Source organism: Drosophila montana, unplaced genomic scaffold (assembly GCF_035044405.1).
Source record: "Drosophila montana isolate Dmon_TW-CO22-7 unplaced genomic scaffold, ASM3504440v1 contig_1964_1, whole genome shotgun sequence".
Lineage (NCBI taxonomy): Eukaryota > Metazoa > Arthropoda > Insecta > Diptera > Drosophilidae > Drosophila > Drosophila montana.
In genome coordinates this window covers 370,146-387,937 of record NW_026996881.1, presented here as the reverse complement: position 1 = coordinate 387,937, position 17,792 = coordinate 370,146, and the positions used below count along the sequence as shown (strand labels likewise).

Genomic DNA, 17,792 nt, shown 5'->3' with positions numbered 1-17,792 from the left:
AAAAAAATATCATTGGTCCAAAATCATATCTTGACACGTATTGTATTTATTTATGTGTCCCGCTCATTTTATATGCCATATTTTGTGGCTCATACTCGTAATGCGTCACACAGCCGCAAAACAAATCTTCAACATTTGTTTTTTTTTTTTGTCAACTTTCCTTTGTTTTTACGACAGCAATTAAATTGCAGAATTTGATTTCATTTATTTTATTGATAATAAAAAGTGAAAAATCTTAAAATGCTGCCTCGCTGTTTGTCCTCGCGGCATTACATAAAATTTGATTTTATTTGCTTCCCATTTGCCTCCCGAAGCACCTTCCCCTCCCCTAGCTGCTATTTCAACTTCAGTATGCAAATGCGGACATTGCGCGCTTGTCACATTGGAAAATTGAAAATCCTTTTATGTGCAAAACGTGACAAACGATTTTAGATTTTATGCCCCTTGACGATGCATAAATATAGAAACTTGAAGTGAACCTTTAAGAGCATTGGCATTTCATACAAAAATGCATTAAAAATATTATCTAAGTGACAGCAACAACAAAATTAATTTTTAAATTATATTCCATACAATTTACAATGATATTCTACTTTAGGGTGCTCCAAAAATTTACATAACATTACATGGTAAATACTAAAACACAAAAGAATAATATTAAAGACCAAAATATTGATAATTTAATCGTTAATTCATAAATATTCAATATCACTTTGAGTATCAGACGGATAAAATTAGAGAAATTGTATGTTATTGTACCCAAGTTTTCAGGCTAGTTTGAATTTGGGAAATATTTTTTATTTTTTACTATCTATTTTGTTTTATTATAACACAATTATGTTAAATGTAAATTTAATATAATAATTTCTTTAAGAGTCATTACAAATAAATTTTATATTAACCACCTTAAAAAACTATTACTTATAAAATATTTTATTGATTTTTTTTAATTTTTTATTTCACAAATAAATTTAAATTATTTACAAGATTAACCTCATTTGGAATTAATACAAATTACTTAGATGCTTTTAAGCTATGTCAAGAAAGTTTAGCTAATAAATTTATACTAATTTTAAATATTTGTTATATATGCCTTATATGCCTTCCTCAGACCTTGCTTCGAATGTTTCCCGACAGTAGAAAATGTAAATATACCCGTCGTATTTTGAACTCCAAGTTTTAATTACATTTTTCGTAGATAGTTATAAATGAGTTTGATGTCCATCGAATCAAGGACTGTTGGAATCAAAGTTTTCCATATCCATTTTGGAGAACCTTGAAACTGATAAACAAAAGTTTGTGCAAACTATCATTGAACCGTATTTTTCATTTAAGAGGGGAGGATCTTGGGAAAGATGTGAAGCACGTATATGATGAATTAAGCCTTTGAAAATGAGTATAAAGTCGATCGGATGGTAAAGAAAAATATTGTATGCTTTCATGATAATGTTTCCATGCATGAAGATCGGACAATTAACATAAAACTTCTTATTTAATTAAGCATTCCTCATAATGATGGGCTAAGGACAGAGGAAGCAGCTGCTGTAAGTGCGTGTGTGTATATGGAAGGAAGCTAGCTGGCTTGCAGTTAAGGGTATCCCCTAGTCGAGTCTGTATGTCCCGTGGCTTAAATATTTGGTCATAGCGAACATGGTGGAATATATGTATATATATATAAATTGTCCCATCAACATGCACTTTGATGCCACACCCATTTAATCACAATGCGCCCACTTTGGCATTGTCTGTTACGGGTTACATGTGTAACACACTCGTCGGCGAGATCTGGACATGGACAAAGCCCTTATTGGGCTATCTACCACTCTTATCCAGTGCCACATGTGATGACGCCGCTGTCTCAGGGCTCTGCCACAGCCAGTGGCAGTGGCCCCTTGCAACGTTTGTCTGCCGACTGTTTCGTAATTACGTGGAAGTCAAGCCCGGCAAGCGGACACATGTAGAACATGCCACATGCCTACACATGTACCAATAGCCGGTCCGATACGTATACCAGACAGCATACTCGCATGCACTCATACCCATACCCACACTTATTCTTAAACTCGTATTCGTACTTGTATTCGTACTTGTATTGTATTATTGCACATGGCTCTGGGTATGAATGAACTCAAGTGGCGGCCTTTTTATGTATTATTTCAAGCTATTTCATAAAAAAAAAAGACGAAACAAAAGAAAGCAATTTTAAAGGCAACAAAGTAAATCTTTTAAATTTGCCAATTTTAAACGTAAATCAAAAAAAAGTCATGGAGTATATATATAATAATAGTTGCCTTGCATTCAGTGGTTTTTTAGTTTAATAACGATTAAACTAAAAATCCTAAGATGTGTAAAATGCGTCCATAATAAAGCTATTATTCATTAAAAGTAAACTCCTTTAATTGAGATTTAGTCTATTAGTCCTGACATTACCATACTCTGGCCTACCCTTCAGGCGATTGGACTGTCGATAAAAAAGTTGTCCATTTTTCAAGATATTTTAACCAACCTCAAGATTCACTCTCATAACAATATATGAACAAAATCATTTGAAACGCTGACTACAGAATCATATAGCACCACAGAAAAAAATCGTTGGAAAATAAAGTTTTTGATAAAGTTATCTAACATATAGCAGCTTAAGGTGAATATAGGCTTAAAAAGCTAAAATTGTCAAAAACACTAATCCCGCATTTCGTGACAAACTCATAAGAAGATGGTTTACAAAAACCAAAAAAAAAAAACAGAAAACTTTGAGCATATTTCGTGCCAGATTTTTGAGTTTTGCAAAACTTTTCTACCATTATTTTTTCTCTAAAAATTGATATTCCAGGCATCCCGCCAAATACTGCAACATTAGCCCCTGTCTCCCAAACAGGCTACCCGTACTTCTCAGTCGGCGCAGCCTCCCCAATGTGGCAGCAGAGCAAAAAGTTTACGCAATGTACCGTAAATTGTGTGTTAATTCAATTATGCCCAAGTTATCGCCTCCCCACAGTCTCACACACATACACACGTGCCCAGCTGTGTAATTAAAATACCAAATGTTTATTCAGGTAAATAATTTGAAAGTGCAGGTGGAAAAGCGTCGGCAACTGCAATAACAAAATTGATACCATTTACCAGCGCGCTCTTCTCATTGTTGTTGTTGTAGTTGTTGCTTGTTGTTGTTGTTTATGGCCAGGTTAGTAAGTCTCGCTGACTTTTGGCAAACGCCGCTGCAAAAACAATCTTATGTCAGGCACGATGCCACACACCAATTCTCTGTCTCCTTGCCTTGCCTTCTGCCGATGCGCCAGCAGCGCCTTCATTCAAGCGTTGAAATTTCCAACGCAAAAGTTCTTAACAAAACTTTTCATTAAAGTTTTGGCCAAGAGGAAGACGACGGCACAGCAGAGCCAAAAGACATGGAGGAGCTAGGAAAAGCGCGAATAACTTTGCCGCTGGCAGGCGCTGCTAAACGTCATTTGTGGGCATGGTCGAGTGCAACAAAAAAAATGGAAGTATTTGTTTTTCCTCATAGTAAGGGCTCAGTGTGCGTGTGTGTGTGTGTGTGTGTGTGTGGGCAAAGGTTTTTCTCAAGTTTTTAGTCGCCATCCGCAAAATGTTTTTCTCGCATTTCAATTCACCACAAAAACGTTTTGAGAAATTATTGCGAAAGTTTTTCATAAAATGAAAGCGCATAAATTTAGTACAAAAAAGTGGCTGTCCGCGGGGAGGCGAGCGGCACGGCTAAAGGGAGGGCTAGATAGTTATAGAGCTGGTTAGAGCCAAATACCAAGCGGCAGCAATGCATGCGACTGATATCAGCGCACAGCCACACACACATCCACACACACACCCTTACTCACACTCATGCGCTTCATGTGCACCTTTGTGCGACATGTTAAGTTGTAAAATTAAAAAAAATAAATAAAACAAAAACAACAAAATTTAAAACTGGAACAGCAGTTGCAGCAACATAAGCCAACGAGTGCGAAAAAGTTTTCGGGGATAACAAAAAATTGTAGCAACCGTTTTGGACAGCAGCAATAATAACAACAAAGAAACCCGTAATCCTCCAGCAAAGCTGCAACCGGTAGCCCCTACCGGAAGTTGAAGAAGCCAAGGTCTAAACTATCCCAAATACTTAAATATCCTAGCTATAAGAAACAGGTGAGCTGAGTTGAATTACATCGTAGGACATTTCATTCGAAATACTTATTTTGTATATTATTCAAATGCGTATTACCCAGCGTTGCACGGCTCAAGTTTTTCTTCAAGTTAAAAAAATGTTTGCTACCTTTTTCTCAACTGCTTTAATTATCCGTATTACCTTGAAAGTCACGTTCCTAATTAAATTTTGCATAAATCTCTAATTATTTACTAAAAAATATAAAAATAACGATTGGTCCAGAAGGTGAACAAGGTTCTATTATGTCTAATAAATGATTAACTATGAAATGAAAATTGCATTCAAATAAGAGCTGCAGACATCTTCAAAAACAAAGTTTTTTGAATTAAAAATGATTGGATTTCTATTGTTTATAATTCTTATTTTTGAAAAAGGGTATTAGTTCCATTTTCAATATTCATATGTGCTGCTTAGGGCATTCAAAAGTTGGTAAGTTGGCGTCGCGTTTACGAAGTATTCCCCATTTAGTATAGTTTTCGCCCTACTCTTTCTATCCTTCTTTGGCGTTCGCTTTTGCTCTCTCTTTCGCGCTGCGTGTATTTTTGTCGACTTTTCAACTTGGGCGCGGATTGTGGAGGTTGGCGGTTACAGTAGGTTGGCGGTTGGAGGAGGCTGGCGGTGTGCATTTGAAATATGGTCGCTTGTGCCACAAATAAATAACGCTTTGAAATCGCACGCAAGTGGATACAGGCAACATTTTTTGAGTGTGTGGGTGGGTTCGGGCGCTGCAACTGCCTCTGGTGATGCTTCTGTTCGGCTTCTGGCCAGGGCTCTGCTCTGCTAGTTAAGCACTTACATGCACACACACACACACACACACACGTAAATAGGAATTAAAATATAAAATGCTCTCGACAGCAACACACGGCGTCAGCAGTCAGCATCAACAACGTGGGCAGCTGACACAGATACAGGCACAAAGATACAAATACTTAGATACAAATGCCCTCCTTCATACTCATAGATTGTATGTGGCTGCGTTAGCAACTAATATTTATTTTTATTCCACACATTGTCCAAGCGGGGGGGCAATACTGAAGGGGCATACGGGGAGGGTGTTTTTTCTATGCTCGATGTATCTTCGAAGGTTAAAAAGTTGCACAGATATGAGACAACATTTATTTTGGCCAACCAAAAGGAAATATCTGCTGTGCTTTTTTTGAGAAAAGAATAGCAAGTCAAACCTTAAGAAAATATTGTTGAAATATTTGAATATATATAAGTACATACAATAGTTTTAATATGTGTAGATAAAAATATATAAAAAACAAAGAGATCTCTTAAAAATATTGTTGAACATACTCGAAATATTAAGAAATTGTCTTGAAAAATTTGCCTCTGAAAGAACCGTATGCTATAAATAAATACATGTGGACTCATATTATCTATTATATAAGAAAAGAAACACGCTAACAAAACTCACAGTCACCAAAAAAAAGAAGGCAACCTTTTAACATGCATACTATTATTAATTTAATTAAATTAAACATTTTTGGCTATAGATAATTTTCTTTGCAGAATGTTTGATTGAAACAGATAAGTTTCAATATACTCTGCTTATTATTTATTTCGATCTCAGTAACAGTAAAAATAGCAGCACCTGTTCTGACATTTAAGTTCTCGCATAGCATACATGTGGATCATGAATAAATATTTTCATTTTTTGGATACGCCCATTTAAATTGAAATGTATGCATTTGCAGATGTGTGGACATACTTTGGTGTGTACAAACATTTGATGCTAATAAATTCAAAAGTAATTTAGCAATGAATATTGCTAAGTTGATTAAAACATAGTTCTACCTGGGTCTAACTGGCGCTGTTTGTAATGGAAATAAACCCTCGAATAGAGCAGTCCTCCCTTTTTTGTGCATATTTATGTTTATAGGCAAAAAAGCTTAAATATATTCCTGATCAAGGCAACGAGCTGAGTCTACTTAGCGTCGGCCCGAAAAGCTACAAAAGCTGTTGTCAATATCTCATCCCATTTCCAAAATATGGATTTTATTTTTATCTATCGAGACTTGATTTTTAATCATAACTTAAAAGCACACAAAACCGCCGCGGCTGCCTGGCATTGGGTCCAGGGTATTTCGTAGTCGGACACTCTTCACCAGAGCACGCTCATTTGATCAATTCATCTACAAAATTTAGACCATATATTTTTTTATGCCCCGTATTAATATAAATGTCTACAAAATAAAAAATGTACTAAATATTGCTAGCTGGCAAAATAAAATGAAAACAACAAAGTAGTAGTCTAATAGAGCAACGCAGATTGCAAAATAACTTTTATACTTTTCCTTGTACGAGATAAGCAGAATTCTAATATACTCGATAATAAGCTGAACAAGAATATATTAAGTTTCCTCCATGCGTTCTGTTGAAGTTGAAGATTTGAAACTCGAAAAAAGCAAAAGCCAACTTGAGGGCGCTCAATCAGAAGAATGGATAACCCTTAATAAATTGGGCCTGTTTGTTATACAAATGATTCAGAATCTTTCTGCCTCCCGCACAAAATACGTGGCTAGGATTCCGTTCTTTTGGTTTCGTAGAAGAACGGTGCTCTTTGTTTCTAACACATTTCAAGATTTCGATCGTCGTGTTATCTAACAGCCTCCAAGGCGGCAATTTCATCAAATAATCTCTGAGCTGCCGCCTCCCACATTGACAGGCGCACATGGCCTGGCCAAGTGCTAAACGTCAATGTACAGTGGTGGGCATAATTATGTGGACGAGACAAATTGTAATAAGTTTTTTATTTTTTTTTTAGTCTTACAATATCGATTACTTAATTTGTTCATTTTCTTTATGCTTCAAGCATGATACATGTAATGTTTTCTAGCGAATGACTATATTGTTCGTCAAAATAATTATGCCGACCACTGTACTTTGGCCACTTGACAAGCAGCATAGCAGCTCCATCAGTTTCTACAGCAATTGGCACTTATTGAGCAATTAAATGATCTAAATGCTCATCGGGATGCACGTGCACATGTTGGGCCTCTGAACTCGACAGTTATACATTTAAAATCTCCGCCTGGCAACTAGAAAATATTTGTCAACGCGTTGGTAATTGAATGCCCCAGGCAGGCCGAGTGCCGAGAGTCGAGAGCCGAGTGCAATAGCCTTTGTCAAAGTAGAAGAAAGACCAACCCCAAGGCGACATCTAATTACAGCTAAAATAGAGGAGGCTAGAAGAGGAGCGGGCAGGGAGCGATCGCCACGTAACTGTAGCTATAAGAAAACAAGCGCACACACACGCACACGCACACACACACACCCAAATGCTGCCGGAAAAATGCAGCGAGCGAACTGGCGACTTTGTATTTATAGAAACCAACGCGTTGAAACCGAGATGCAAATACAACTAGAAAGAGATACAGTCTATAAACTATGAGAGCGCATCTGACAGAGAGAGAGAGAGAGGGAGAGAGAGAGAGCAGAGAAACGGGCAGATAATTTTTATGATATTTTTAAACGATAAAATCACAGCAGGCGAAGTCAAGTGCACACACTCCCGAGCACATTGCATTGGCATCAAGTAACCGGGGCGGGGCGTTGGGCATTGGACTGAGTCAACAGAGCAAATGGAGCCATTAGCCGCCGCCAGCCATATAGCCAAGTCTTGGCCTAAATATAGTCCAACTTGTCCAACACTCGAAATGGAGTTCCTATATTTGGGCTGGCCAACAGCGGCAGCGCATTGCGCTCTCGTGTTACATGGACGCGAGTTTGCGATTCGAATGTCTCAAAATTTATTTGAGGAAATTCAATTGGCAAGCCATAGGCTCGGGCCATGTGTCGCTAAAGCTGTAACTTTCTTCTTCTTCTTCTTATTATTACTTCTTTTTTTTTGGGTGGGGGCGTGGTTGGGCCCTGTTTTGTTACATCACATATTCCAGTCACGATTTAGCATTTTTCATCAGCGCTGCGATTTTCATGTCACGTTCGCTGACAAAGTTTTCTAGCCCGTAACCTTTACCCGTGCCAAGGCGCGAACTTTTCAAACGTCGCGTCTTTTGCGGCCATAGAGGCAAGTACATACATACCAACTGCATATGCATATACATACCTCTATCCATATAGGATTATACTCGTGCCTCCAGCTGCCAGCTGCCAGTTGTTATGTATTTTGGGTTTGTTTGCTCTTCAACAAAGTTTGTCAGTTTCGCTGATGTTTAATTGTTATTTTGTGTGTCTCTTGTGAAGCATTTTAAGTACGTCTGATCTTATTTTGAAGTTGTTCCAAAGTTCTCGGCTGCCTGCAGACACTTGGCGTTACCAAATTGGGAGCATTTAAAGGCACGTTTAACCTAAAGCTGAGATTGTCGACAGATATTAAAGCCAAGCGCTTTCAAAATATTTCCCTTTAGTTTGTAGGAATAATTTATTTTATTAATTTCCTACCTCTATATTATAGTTGGCGAGGATTGCCACTTTTTATTATTCATTATTCAATTAAATGCAATAATAACAGAGATGGGAAAAAACAATTATAACTTGTAAATATACTTTTTAAATAGATGTAATACGTTACGAAAAGGGTTGAGCGAAAAGAAGCCTGTCGCCAACATCCTATAGGAGGACAACACTGAAAACTGTCCTCCGATTCGTTAACGATGAAAGATTAGTAAGTTTCTTCTTGAGTACCAAAGAAGTCAAAGAGAAAGATTCCAGTTTGATATACTTAAAACTAAGACAGAACTTGCTTCGTAAATATATATATATATATATGGCGACAACCAGGCGCATGAGCTTTATTTTAGGATAGGACACACAAGTGTACAAGTGTGAATTAGTAAACTCATTAGCAGAGATATGAGGGTTTTGTCCTGAACTGTGATAATGCGTTATAACATAATATTGTCAATTGCATAGTTGATATAATGAATCCCAATACGACTAAAAGTCATAAACATACAAACATGTTGAACACTTTTGATACAAATGAATCACGACCATTTCGAAATTTAAAAGTTCATAAGTTCCTTAAGCCTTTCCGAAATAATATGAAAAACTCTTTAAACATTTCAGCTTTATAGCACACAGCTCGAAAAAATAGATATAAGTATTATATTTTAAACATATATAAACATACTTTATGCTATATTTCTCATATTATCTATCGACTCAGATTTTAAGCTCTGAAAGCACAAGAATGGTTTAAAACTACATTATCTTAACCATTTAACCAAAAGCTCAACAATTTTGTATAACTTTGTGTACTTAAAGTGAAATTATATTATTGGCGAGCTTTACAGCTGCTGCTTCATTAAAACAAGATCTGGACAAACTTTATTCACAATTTGTTTGCCATTTTGCGAAGAGTACAATAAAACAAATTAAACTTTGCAACCGCCACTCGGACTTTCCAAACTCTTGAAGTAAATAGTTTGTTTTTGTTGTACGCTTTTTGCCACTTTATTAATTTCAAAATAAAATAGCGCAACCATTAACAATGCACGAGCAACAAAACAAATGCACACACTCACACGTAAAACGCAAGACAAGTTAGAGTGCTCTAGTTGCTAGTGCTCGACTAGGAGATACCCTCTAACCAGACATAACAAGTCCCTTTCTTTAAACATGCGAAAGCTGTTTCCGATCAAAATATATTTATTTTTCAGATTGGATATTTAGCTAATGCTTAGAAAGCTTTCTTTTGAAATCGATATATATTCATCTTCTGTTGATACCAAAATTATATGCCACAGCTCGGCATCATCATCAAGAATATGTTTACACTTTTTGTGGGGTCGAAATCCATTCCTTTAGACTGCAACATACATTTGCTCAGTAGTTGTATACCCTTTATTACCCGTTTTCAATGGGCCCAGGGTATAGAAACCACAATAAACAGGGAAACGCAGCAACAACAATAACTTCTGAAAGGCGAGTAAACTAAAGCCGGGCAAAAAATATGTTCACTTACACAATGGTTGCGAACGTGTTCTACATATACAGATTTAAGTACTTCGAATGGGATCGTATACACACAGTTTTGTAGTGCAGTGCAAAAAGCACACTACCAGCAGAAAGGTACTGAGTACAAGCTTCTGCTTCTGCTACAGCTTCTGCTTCTGCTACTGCTGCTGCTGCTGCTGTGGCTACTGCTGCTGCTGATGCTTCTTCTCTGCAATGTTGTGCTTCTTCATGTTCTTTGCACGCTCCACAGTCATTTGGAGCATATGTTTCGAACATTTTTCATAATCAAAAAGCTTTTAGCGGCGGACAGTGGCAATGATGGCCACGACAACGATGCGGCTGCCACGCCCCAAAGTACACACAACTCAGCCCCCAACGCAGCCCTAAAAAGCTGCAAACTGACTAACTTATTGTAGCCAAGTGGAGCTTATTGTCCGTTTCATTTTCAAGTGCAGCAGCGTGTAAAATCGCAATAATGCGCCAGTTTCCAAACGCTGCACAGTGTTTGTTACCGATTTGTGGCATGACCGAAAAACTTGACAAACAGCTGCAGCGGCAACAACAAAAACTAAGATTTTCCTTTCTGTGAAGAAGCTGAACTATGAGTTACCATGGATAATAAAAACATTTTATTATCCTCTTGTTTGCTTACTAGAATCTATTTTTTTTTTCATTTAAAAAATAAATTTACTGTCTATGGTGTAGCATATATTTTACCTAACATTTTTATATACAATTTTACGTATGAAAGTTTGTACAGACATAAAATAAATTAAAATAATGAATCCAAAAAAATATGTGACAGACCACGATTTGAGTCAACCTTTGATAATAACATTAACACGTTTTATTATAAGCTAATAATGTATGCCCAATGAAGGCTAGCCCAGTGTTGGTCAACAACAAAATACTCTTTATCTGAAAGAAAGTTCCTCGTTTTCTTAGGAATTGTTATCTATGTCTCTATGATCCTTCACATAATAGCTATAATAGGAAAAGTACCAAACACGACAAAGACCTCTTGTATAAATCATGTTTCCCATTTGTTGGCAAGTCGAGGTTGCAGAAAATAGGATTTAAGACAAGCCTGTTTGTTATTATTATATTACATTATTTATATCAATACACAAATGCAAGCTTCTACCGAGCTGATATTCACTTCAAAGCGTATAGCTACAGGGTATGAGCAAAGGAATTTTGCAACGACAAACTGCATTTGTCATGCCAATTGATTACAGACAACAACTACAACATGAACTAAAATGCCCGAAATAACAAATTCAATTTGGCTCTCAACACTAAAAACAAGTCGAACAATTGAATTCAATTTTCATAGGCATAAACATGTTGCCAAACATTTATAACAAATTGCATTGAATTGTACGAGTGGCCATTGTTCGTATGCATGTTAAAGTATACTTATTTACCATATAAATTTAAAATTGTTTATTTATAGTTGACAGCTTTGTTGCGTGTAATATTATATTTGCATTAAGCAAACAACAGCTTCCACATTTAATTGTCGTCGGCTTTGGCTGTGCGCATTACCCATTTTATTACATTTCCGAATGCTTTTAATTGCCTTTCATTAATTTTTACGCAATGCCGGTCATCATATGCAAATAAATTGCACATACGCCTAGTTGCCAGCTGCAGAAACAGAAGTAGGACCAACAGCAGCAGCAGCAACACATAATTAATATGGCACAGCCGTGTCCATCGACTTGTAGGTTAAGTTGAGCTGAATCTCTGGCATAAGAGAGGATTGCCAACATGTACGATTGGAGCCCTGCTGGAACTATATATATACTATGGCCAACAAAGCTGATTTTCCACTAATAACAAATTATTATACATTTAAATTAAACATTATGAATCTTACTATATCTACCTTTAATTAAGATACAATATACAATAGCTATACAAAAATTCCTCTTATTTTATTTAATAATGGGCTCCTAAGCATACAGACTGATGAATCCGAATATTTATCTGAGCTAGCGATCACATGTGGCTTTTGCCCGAAACCTATTGCCCACAATCGATACTTTGCTTTTGTCAACTATGAGTTCTGGATAAATTGAAGAGGATTCATTTTTCAGAATTGCCCTCATCTTACCCCAATACTAAGACATATTTATTCTAAATGTTAGAGAAGAGAATAGTTCTCTGTACATATCTCTCTTGGGAACGATCTCCAATCTTCCTCCCTCCACCCGTTACACACTTTATGAAACAATTCCAATACTAGACAAAATCTATTATTTATTCAGAAGACTTCCACATGAATCCGGAACCTTTTTCATTTATAGATTATTACCTGTGGCATTCAAATTTGTTTTAGCAAAATATAGAAAAAAATGCAGAAACCTTTATAATGTTGAGGTCGCAATTTTAGAGAGAAAAGTCACTCAGCACCTTGACATCGGACTTGGAACTATCGCCCTTGTTATGGAAGCATACAAAATAGATAACCAGTGCCAGAATTAAAAGTACCCCGAAAATCGAACAAAACAACACACAAAGCAGTTGGCAACCCAATTTTATACAGCTGGAAATGTAAATGGCATTCATTAGCGTTATTATTCAAATGGGGAGAGCTGAACTGACTTACCATTTGCATAAGCTACACATCTTTAATTTACAATAATTTAAAATTCGGTTGTATATACTAAGCAACTCGTTATAAAATATGATAGAAAAGTCACAAACTCCCATTTAGGCAAAAATATCGTGTATATTGTGTAGAAGAGGCAAATTCGCTTTTCTTTAATTTTTTGTAGCGAGAAATTTGTATTGCATTGCGTCGGTAAATTCATAAATTCGATTAACTTAAGCCAACAGAGCAATCAATTGTTGTTAAGGACCTGTAAAGCCAACTGTACAAATGAAATTTAAAAAATAAAAATAAAATAAAAATAAAAAAAAAAGAAAAGAAAAAACTCGCGTCGCATAATCGAAATGTATTTCGGCTTTTTATTGCGCCAGCCAAGTCAAGGTAAGGCCGTCCGTCTGTCCGTATGTATGAACGCAAGGATCTCAGAACCTATAAGAGCTAGAGACTTGAAATTTTAGCTGCAGGAAGCTGAAGGTCCTCCTAGTGCCGCGCAGATCGAGTTTGTTTCCGATATTCGATTACTTGCCCCGTTTCCAAGTAATCGATAAAAATCGATATGGAAATCCTGTTTTTTTGACAATTTCGGAAAATAATATGAGCTTTAATCACCAAACTTGACATTAAGCTTCTAGAATAGTATATATAGTAGGACCAACAGCAGCAGCAGCAGCAACAACACATAATTAATATGGCACAGCCGTGTTCATCGACTTGTAGGTTAAGTTGAGCTGAATCTCTGGCATAAGAGACGATTGCCAATATGAAGGATTGGAGCCCTGCTGGAACTATAAATATACTATGGCCAACAAAGCTGATTTTCCACTAATAACAAATTATTACACATTTAAATTAAACTTTAGATAATGACATGAATTACCGCCAGCATTATGAATCTTACTATATCTACCTTTAATTAAGATACAATATACAATAGCTATACAAAAATTCCTCTTATTTTATTTAATAATGGGCTCCTAAGTAGACAGACTGATGAATCCAAATATTTATCTTAGCTAGCGATCACATGTGGCTTTTGCCCGAAACCTATTGCCCACAATCGATACTTTGCTTCTGTCAACTATGAGTTCTGGATAAATTGAAGAGGATTCATTTTTCAGAATTGCCCTCATCTTACCCCAATACTAAGACATATTTATTCTAAATGTTAGAGAATATGTTACATATCTCTCTTGGGAACGATCTCCAATCTTCCTCCCTCCACCCGTTACACACTTTATGAAACTATTCCAATACCAGACAAAATCTATTATTTATTCAGAAGACTTCCACATTAATCCGAAACCTTTTTCATATATACATTATTTCCTGTGACATAAAAATTTGTATTAAAAAAATATGGAAAAAAATCAGAAACCTTTATAATGTTCAGGTCGCAATTTTAGAAAGAAAAGTCACTCAGCGCCTTGGCATCGGACTTGGAGCTATCGCCCTTGTTATGGAAGCATACAAAATAGATAACCAGTGCCAGAATTAAAAGTACCCCGAAAATCGAACAAAACAACACACAAAGCAGTTTGCAGCCTAATTTTATACAGCTGGAAATGTAAATGGCATTCATTAGCGTTATTATTCAAATGGGGGGAGCCAAAATTACTTACAATTTGCATATGCTACACATCTTTAATTTATAATAATTTAAAATTCGGTTGTATATACTAAGCAACTCGTTATAAAATATGATAGAAAAGTCACAAACTCCCATTTAGGCAAAAATATCGGATACCTGTGTACAAAGAGGCAAATTCGCTTTTCTTTTTTGTAGCGAGAAATTTGTATTGCATTGCGTCGGTAAATTCATAAATTCGATTAACTTAAGCCAACAGAGCATTCAATTGTTGTTAAGGACCTGTAAAGCCAACTGTACAAATGAAATTTAAAAAATAAAAATAAAATAAAAATAAAAAAGAGAAGAAAAGAAAAGAAAAAACTCGCGTCGCATAATCGAAATGTATTTCGGCTTTTTATTGCGCCAGCCAAGTCAAGGTAAGGCCTCAGACTCGAGGGTGTGTATGTGTGTGTGTGTGTGTGCGTACGGGCAGAGAGGGAGTTGTGGATGGGGGCCTTGGGGCGATAACAACATTTTAACGCCTTATGGTCCATTTAGGTAAAAGTGCCATTTGCGTTGTGGGCTTAACAAGAAATTATGACCTCTGGGCGGCGCAACCACAAGATTCAACCGAAAAGAAAGTACATAAAAATGTGGCAGGCCACAGGAAAAAATCCAGCCTATACCGATTAAAGGCATAAACGATGTAGGGATAAAAGCTGGAGAACAGCATCGATAGTAACTTTTGTCTACCTGATATCTTTGTCGACTACATATAAGGTATAGATATAGATATAGCCAAATATTATGTACTTTCCTCGAGGTTATAGCTTACAAATATTATTTTCCTTGATATTATTTAATTTTTTAACATTCAGGTTGGTCGATTTCTCAATCTTTACAATTGCCGTACGCTGGGAAAAACATTAAGACGAGGGTCCGAGTTGGAAGATAAGAGGCTTAGATCCTGGATGGGTATCAGTTTGTGAGGAAAGTTGGATGTTCTGATACTCAACTGGAAAGACTTATTCTTCGTTTTCTTTTTATTCCTATGCATGTGTTAAATTTAACTATTTTAACTATAAGTTATCAGTGGTTAAATTCAAGAATCGGTGAGATATTACGTCTAATCAGTTTTGATCTTTCAATCCTTAACCTTTTTGGGTTCTATCAAGTCACCCATGACATTAAAAATCTACAAAAGTCCCTAATTCTTAAATAAAAGAAATTTAAAATCACAAGCACAAATTTAACAATGGCCTTAAATAACACAAAGCTATTAATGATTGCCATGATGACTCTTGTGATTATTGATAATATGTTCCTCCATGCTGTTGAAACTGTAATAACCGAGAATGGAAAGTCCGAAAGCGACAAGTGAGAGAAATAATACACAGGATCGATAAGCTGGAGATTGATTGGAGCGGCAAAGTATACGGATATGATTTGCCTCGCGACTAAAATTATTCAAAATATACGTGTGAAAATGAAATTTAGGGTTAATCAAATTAATTAAAAAGTGTAACGATTGGATTATTCCCACCTATAAATAAATGTCATTAAAGTGTGCTGTGAAGAAATCTGTTGCAACATTTAAATAACAAGTGTCGGGTATAATTCCTGTTCTTTTTATACCCTGAACCCATTGAAAATGGGTAAAAAGGGTATTATGTATTTGTGCAAATGTATGTAACAAACAGAAGGAAGCATCTCCGGCCCTATAAAGTATATATATTCTTGATCAGCAACAACAGCCGAGTCGATCTAGCCATGCCCGTCCGTCTGTCTGTCCGTCTGTCTGTCTGTCCGTCCGTCTGTCCGTCCGTCCGTCTGTCCGTCCGTCCGTCTGTCTGTCCGTATGTATGAACGCAAGGATCTCAGAACCTGTAAGAGCTAGCGACTTGAAATTTTAGCTGAAGGTCCTCCTAGTGCCGCGCAGATCGAGTTAGTTTCCGATATTCGATAACTTGCCCCGTTTCCAATTGATCGATAAAGATCGATATAGAAATCCTGTTTTTTGAGCAATTTCGGAAAATAATATGAGCTTTAATCACCAAACTTGACATGTAGCTTCTAGAATAGTATATATATATATCAAGTATCATTCATTTTATACCTATCGCCTGTTGGAAGAAGAGGGTTCAGAGTTTCCCCTATTCGGGAGCTCCCGACTAGAACCTCTTACATGTTCCTATTAGTTTAAAGTGAAACTAGTTTAGTTTGCTTATCAGGCAAAGTGACAGATCCGTTTGAATGTAAGTGGTATTATATTGAGTTTATATTGTTTTTATATTCAAAGTCACTAAAACTCGAGTCAATAATTCTTTTAATTATTTAAGTTTTATATAAACCGAAAATATCCCATACTACCAGGGCCTAATCGGGGAGTATAATTACACCCAGCGTGCATCCTTAATATGTCGTAAAGTGAACCTTGTAAAAGTCAAAGATATTTATAATCAATATTAACACGACAATGTCAATCGAGAACAACCTCTCGCTAGCACATTATTCTCATTCTCATGAAACTTTGAAAAAATGCTTCAATTGAACCCGGTTTGCCTTTTAAATGGTTAATGTAGGTGGATAAATTTGCCAACTATTGGCTTTTAATAAAAACCTATTGTTCAGGCTCAGGTGCGTCGATTTCAATGCTCTTAATTTGGGCTAAAGGCTGGCAACCTTTACGACTGACTACTTAATGTTAACGATGCGCCAAAGTTATGACGGGGCGCAAGTGTTTGGGGCCAATCGAGGAAACTGTTGAGCTCAAATCTGTGCATGATAGCTTTCAGGGCCCGATGAATTTCTTACCCCTCCCTCCGCCAGAGCCTTACCTCTGGCCGCTGCCACTACTTTCGTGGCGTTACATTTCAATGAAATTTCCATAAGGAAACCATTTAAGAGCAGCCGAAATGCGGAACGAAGGAAATCTGTGAAAAACCGCAATGTCAGTGGAGTTGTGCCCATCACGCCCCTTACCCTGCCTCTGCCCCCGCCCCCGCCCCCTCCCCCGCGCGCACGCCAGCTGCCTTCGGCTGATTGTTGTGTGAGGCAGAACTGATGCTAGTAGTTAACGATACTTTGTATGCAAAGTGCAAAAAACGGAAGTGGAGCGCCGAATAGTCGAATCAACTAGCCCAAGCGCCGTGTGCGAGAATGGGGAAGCCGACTAAGGAGTAGGAGGGGTGGTGGGGGCGCGCAGGCCGCAAAGCGCTCAGAAGCTTGTGTTTGATTATTTTTTACGCCGAAGCGGCTGCTCCTAGCTATTTCTGGTGCACTTTATTTTGCAGATTGTAAGCGTTTATATCCAGAGTAGGAGCAGAAACAGGGGATCAGGAGCCAGAGCCGGAGCAGGAGCAACGCTGACAGCTGACTGAAATGTCGAAAGTAACTTGAAATCGCTTGGGCGAAGCATTTGGCAGTTTTTGGGTTCATGGTCCACCCATTTCAAGTGCCCGCCGTAGCTATGTATCTACGTATCTATCGTGTGATTAAGAACGTTTCGT

General features: G+C 37.0%; 2 long non-coding RNA genes across 3 annotated transcripts; one reads left to right on the top strand and one right to left on the bottom strand.

The window, feature by feature from the left end:
- Positions 1-12,344: 12,344 nt before the first annotated feature.
- LOC135426110 (uncharacterized) lies at positions 12,345-12,977 on the bottom strand. 2 transcript variants are annotated; one of them, XR_010435841.1, is made up of 3 exons: positions 12,714-12,872; positions 12,470-12,650; positions 12,345-12,419 (listed from the first exon to the last, which is right to left on the bottom strand). It is a non-coding gene; the product is annotated as an uncharacterized LOC135426110 (long non-coding RNA). The 2 variants fall into 2 exon arrangements; XR_010435840.1 differs by having other exon boundaries at positions 12,345-12,650; positions 12,714-12,977.
- A 1,014-nt stretch (positions 12,978-13,991) lies between these two features.
- Positions 13,992-15,309, top strand: LOC135426111 (uncharacterized). The gene is made up of 3 exons (XR_010435842.1): positions 13,992-14,720; positions 14,842-15,063; positions 15,162-15,309. It is a non-coding gene; the product is annotated as an uncharacterized LOC135426111 (long non-coding RNA).
- Positions 15,310-17,792: the final 2,483 nt, after the last annotated feature.